The sequence below is a fragment of the Anopheles stephensi genome, unplaced genomic scaffold (genome assembly GCF_013141755.1).
Source record: "Anopheles stephensi strain Indian unplaced genomic scaffold, UCI_ANSTEP_V1.0 ucontig379, whole genome shotgun sequence".
NCBI lineage: Eukaryota > Metazoa > Arthropoda > Insecta > Diptera > Culicidae > Anopheles > Anopheles stephensi.
Genome location: NW_023405323.1, coordinates 3,701 through 10,000, shown reverse-complemented (window position 1 = coordinate 10,000; position 6,300 = coordinate 3,701).

Genomic DNA, 6,300 nt, shown 5'->3' with positions numbered 1-6,300 from the left:
TCACCCCTTTGTGACACGACAATCAGTCAGTGTATAAGGTACCCGGTACTACCAAAGTGTGCATCTTTACTGACCTTCGCCGAGGCAGTGGTATGTGTATCCCTTTGAAAGAGTTGCTTTCGCTCAACTCTACCAAGTGTGCTACACCATCTTGTGGTTGTAGCGTGCGCGTCAGCATGTGATGCCGACGATGCGTTTGGCAACCTCACTCTCGGACTTGTTTGATGGGTAATGATATGTCCATTATACACAAACCAACACACAACTCTGGTTCCCTAGTACCACACTGCAGGCGCCCACGGCCCCGACGGTTGCGGAGCCGAGCACGCCAAAGTGCGACTGTCGATCACCCCGTTGTGACACGACAATCAGTCAGTGTATAAGGTACCCGGTACTGCCAAAGTGTGCGTCTTTACTGACCTGCGCCGAGTCAGTGGTATGTGTATCCCTTTGAAAGAGTTGCTTTCGCTCAACTCTACCAAGTGTGCTACACCATCTTGTGGTTGTAGCGTGCGCGTCAGCATGTGATGCCGACGATGCGTTTGGCAACCTCACTCCCGGACTTGTTTGATCGGTAATGATCCTTCCGCAGGTTCACCTACGGAAACCTTGTTACGACTTTTACTTCCTCTAAATCATCAAGTTCGGTCAACTTCGGCCGTGCCAACTGCAGCTCACGAAGGAACCGCGGAAGGTATGCCTCCAGAGACCTCACTAAATAATCCATCGGTAGTAGCGACGGGCGGTGTGTACAAAGGGCAGGGACGTAATCAGCGCTAGCTAATGACTAGCACTTACTAGAAATTCCAGGTTCATGGGGACCGTTGCAGTCCCCAATCCCAACTAAATGAGCATTTGGGTGATTTCCCGTTCCTCTCGGAATGGGGGCGCCTATTGGCGAGAACACGCTGCTGCCCACATTGTAGCACGCGTGCAGCCCAGAACATCTAAGGGCATCACGGACCTGTTATCGCTCACTCTCACCTTGCTAAACACAAGTTGTCCCGCTAAGCAGGGCAAACTAGTGCGACGACCGCCCGCGAAGGCGCCGCCGCCCCGTAACGTCAGGTGCGCCCGGAGGCACACTGCTGACAGCGTTCTAGTTAGCTTGTTTGAGTCGCGTTCGTTATCGGAATTAACCAGACAAATCATTCCACGAACTAAGAACGGCCATGCACCACTACCCTTAAATTTGAGAAAGAGCTCTTAATCTGTCTTACCTCGATAAGTTCGGACCTGGTAAGTTTTCCCGTGTTGAGTCAAATTAAGCCGCAAGCTCCACTTCTTTTTTTTTTTTTTTTAAAGCCACGTGTTTATTTATTAAAAGTCAATATTTTGTTGCGGTAACATATATCATTTAACAATGTAACAGATACAAAACGCGCATGAACAAATATTGGGTGACATATAATAAATAAACAAACTCCATTGCCGGCGGCCTTCCCGGCGAGGGCGTAGCCACCGGCGGCAATGGCGTTCCTCTCTACATAAAGTGAGGGCCCGCGCCCCGCCTAACTTTTCGACAACACGACATTTAATAAAAATGACGGACACGAACATAACTCCTAATCACAGACGAAGCGGGCGTGCCCGCAATTCGCCATTTCTTCGGTTCCCTGATGCTTACTCTAACATTAAATGCATGAACGCACATGCACACAGTTAAACAAGCAAAGACAGTCTCCCTATTACGATTGGACGGACATCCGCACAAAACGTAGACGACAAATGACGCTTATAACACAAATGGAGTACTCGCACGCTATTGGTCGGGTACGAACGTACGCACAAAGCGGAGAACGCAAAATGCCGATCGTACCCGAACCGAGCGCACGCGCGCTCTCTCTCGCCCGCCTGTGCGAGAACGAACGACCGCACAAAGCGGAGACGGCAAAATGCCGGTCTCGCCCGGATCGTTTCTCGCCCGCTCTGTCACTGGCCGGTCGTTTCAGCCTAGACCGCTCCCACTCAGTGTTCATGGTAGCGATGGCGGCTTCGACGTCTGCCGACGTAAGAACACTATGGCGGTCCGCTCTCGTGGTTGGCCCATCGTCGGGCTTACTCCTCCTTTGGTTTCGACAGCGCATTCGGCCCGAACGCGATGGCGGCAATATACCGGCGCGTCATTGGGCGCGGTATCCTATTGCCGCTGGTTCCGCCTTTGCCGACGACGAAGAAAGTATCGGCCGATGGCGGATCTCGTTCGGGCCGAAACGGGCGTTGTCCTCTCCGGCACTCCGCACTATCGTTTGGTCCTCTGCAGCCGTGCGCTGCAATGCGGTGCGGTCCTCCACACCGGATGCAGCTAACCGCACTGCTGCAGGTGGCCGCCCGATGGCCAGGTTCTCCGCATCGGATGCAGCAGTTGCTGCGGTCGGGTCCGACGCAGTTCGCCGCCAAATGCCCCCTCTCCAGGCACCGGAAGCAACGGCGCTTTGCCGCTTCCAGCATGGGGGCCTCCTCCAGCTGGCAAGAAGCGTAGTCGATGAGCAAGCGCTTCTTGCTCAAGATGGCTTCTGCCTCGACACGCGGTAGCCGTACGCGAGCCCGTTTCGTCGCGTCGGCCCTCTCCCACATCCGCAACGAGGCCACCGTTGGCTCCCTCGTGAGTGCCGCCCTCAGTGCTTCCCGGATGGTGTCCGCTTCGGTGAGGTTGTCAACGTTCTTTAAGAAGCACCTCCGCCATCTCGGTAAGGACCTTGGCGGACCCAAGCTCCCCCAGCGTAAATTGGATTCGGCGACACAACGCCTCGGCATCCACGTCACGTGCCAGCTCCATCCTGAGGTTACCTTTCGGGGTCCTCTTCCCGATGCGGATGTGCCTCTGGTCCTCCTGCAGGGCCGGGCTCGTCCGGATGGGCCTGTAGATCTCCGCGAAGGAGACCCCCGGTGCCGGAACCACCAAGATCGCATCTGGTCGTCGGCGTCGGGCCCGTCGGTTCGCCTGTGCAGGGCGTTGGCTCGGTGCGGCAGGTTTCGGCTGTTGCCGCTGCTGGGTTGCGGCTGAAGGCTGAGCCTTTTGCCGCTTCCCTGCCACCTGCCATCCGGATACCAGGGCGTCCCGGTACGATTGTTCCTGCTGCCGACTGGTTTCCGGTGCCGGAAGGTTCCGCGGCTGCAGGGGTTGGGATCGCTGCCCCTGCCCGTCTCTCGTCTGTGCCTCGCATTGCGCTCCCGCAATTTCCCGCCGCAGCTGCTCCTGCATCTCCAGCAGGCGATGCTGGGCAGGACCCAGCGACTGGCGTGCTTCGGCTCTCTCACGTTGCTTGGTGCGCCTAATCGTCCTATTGCTGGGCCCGGATTTTGACTTGGTAGTCACTTGGTTTCCCAAGCGCACGCCAGTCACTGAGTCCTCCAGCTGCTCGATTGTTCTCACGCCCGTGCGATAAATATTCAGCTCATGGCGGAGTCTCGCGTTCTCCGCCTCGCTCTTCTCCCACAACACGGTCATCTCTTCCAGCTTCTGCAAGAGCTTCTCGAAGCGACTCGTGAAGTCCTCTGCAGGCGGTGATGGTTCCGCTTCTCGTTCCACGGTTTCGATCTCTTCTACCGACGGCGATGCGGCTGGCGCCAGCATCTCGGGAGATACCGATCTCCGTGGTGACGGTGTGGGGGCGGGGGCGGGGGCGGTCCTCTCTCGCGCTTCCGCATCCGCCTCTCCTGATGTCCCTGGCGTTCCCCTCGGGGCTGGCGTGGGTGCTCCCGGTGCGCTGCACAGCGACGACAGCGTTCCCGGCGACAGGAGCGTCACCACTACTCGCGGCGACATCTTCATCTTCTTCGGTCTGACGGTTACGGTGGCCTCCGCATCCACCGACCCATCAGACCTACTCTCCTCCTCTTGCATTTCTACCGCTACCGGTTTGTTGCTGCCCAGCAACACTAGGCTTCTGCGCCTAGCCGGTATGCGGTCCGCATTCGCCTTAGTCGCGAAAGCTCAGTGCGGAGCTTTTGTGGTTTGTGTCTGTGATCTGGCTTGTGCTAGTGCCCCATAGGTGGCGCTGGTGGCACTAAAGGGGAGAGCTCTCCCAGGACATCAACCGGAATGTCCGATCAGCTCTCCACTGTGCACTTGTCAGTCAATGTGCACGCAACACACCTCGCACGCACCAACCGACACTGACACACACTGCCCTTCTAAGTACAGGTGCCCTTAGCACGTGTTTTGCACCGTTGTTTTTTCACCGTTTTTTGGTGCTGTTTTAACACTGAATGTTTATTTTTTTCCCGTTAACGTGATGATTTCACAGCACTCTTTGCTCCTGTAATGTTTTTTTCACCCAACTGCGGGTGCGGGCTCCCTTTCCACCGCACCGAAAGGGAGCGCTTCGCACGCACGCACTCACCTCACCACACACGCACTATTCCGGTCACACGCGCCGAAGCGCGACGCAATGTTTGTGTGCCGTTTTAACTAAATGTTCACGGTTTTTCGCCGGGTCTTCACTCAGCTGGCGTACAAACTGGTCAACTACACACTTTGCACGCACGTTTCACTGCTTGGAAGATCGTTTTCACTCAAATAACTGTATTTTACCAGAAGCTCACGAAAGGCGTCCGCTCGCTTCGGTTGACAGTTCGCCTCTGCAAGCTCCACTTCTTGTGGTGCCCTTCCGTCAATTCCTTTAAGTTTCAACTTTGCAACCATACTTCCCCCGGAACCCGATTTTGGTTTCCCGGAAGCTACTGAGAGCACCGAATGTAGTAGCGTCTCCCAATTGCTGATTGGCATCGTTTACGGTTAGAACTAGGGCGGTATCTAATCGCCTTCGATCCTCTAACTTTCGTTCTTGATTAATGAAAGCATCCATGGCAAACGCTTTCGCTTCAGTTGGTCCTACGACGGTCTACGAATTTCACCTCTCGCGCCGTAATACCAATGCCCCCAACTACTTCTGTTAATCATTACCTCTGGGTCTATACAAAACCAACCAAAAGACTCAGACCGAGGTCATGTTCCATTATTCCATGCAAGATTATTCTCGGCCAACGCCAACCCTGGGCGGGTGTGGACGCTTTTGTACTAGCCTGCTTGAAGCACTCTAATTTGTTCAAGGTAAATGGGAGCTGCCCGGGCACCACGCACCGGCTCGGGACGTGCCCGACCGATCACGAGGTTGACGCCCAGGCACACCATTGTGAGTCGCAGCCGCGAGCTCGCGCACGAACGTATCCGGCGTGTGCCGGGCGCCCGCGGCGGTCGCGTGTCTGGACGGGGAATCAACTTCGAACGTTTTTAACCGCAACAACTTTAATATACGCTAGTGGAGCTGGAATTACCGCGGCTGCTGGCACCAGACTTGCCCTCCACTTGATCCTTATTGAAGGATTTATGCTCAATTCATTCCAATTATGGACCATCGTTAGAGAGGTCCATATTGTTATTTCTCGTCACTACCTCCCCGTGCCGGGATTGGGTAATTTACGCGCCTGCTGCCTTCCTTGGATGTGGTAGCCATTTCTCAGGCTCCCTCTCCGGAATCGAACCCTGATTCCCCGTTACCCGTCGCAACCATGGTAGTCCTCTACACTACCATCAATAGTTGATAGGGCAGACATTTGCAAGATCTGTCGTCGGTCAAGCGACCATACGATCGGCATCCTTATCCAGACTTCAACTCAAGCCGCCCGGAGGCGATTGGTTTTACTAATAAGTGCACCAGTTCCACCGCCCGCAAGCGGACAGCGGTCCCGGCATGTTGCATGTATTAGCTCTGGCTTTTCCACAGTTATCCAAGTAACTGATGGGTGGATGATCTTGTGAATTATGGCTGTTGTACTGAGCCTTATGCGGTTTTCACATTCATTTATGTTGTACTTAGACATGCATGGCTTAACCTTTGAGACAAGCGTATATTACTGGTAGGATCAACCAGAATTCGTCTTCGTCAATTGCTTGTTCGATATTTTTTTGTCTACCAGGGCACCAGTCCCCGCAGACTCTCTTTCTACGTTCATCAGGTGACACAATCTTTGTTGTGACCACTCTCATTGACCTGCGGCAGTACACCGACTCCACAGCGCCAATAACCACACGAGCAAAGGTTGTTCAGGAGGATGTCAGATTATCGATGTACATCGTACACCAACATTTGACGTACCGAGGCATTACACCCCGCACGCCCCCAACAGGACCAATCAAGGCTCGCATACGACCTGCGACTTACTGGCGGCTCCCTGAAGGTCCCCGTAGGACGACCATCACCAGTTAAGGTGTAGTTGACTTGTCAGGGCACGGTAGTCCCCACAAGTCCCCGATTATTCGTGGATATCGTCCTACGATTGTTTCTGACTCCTTTT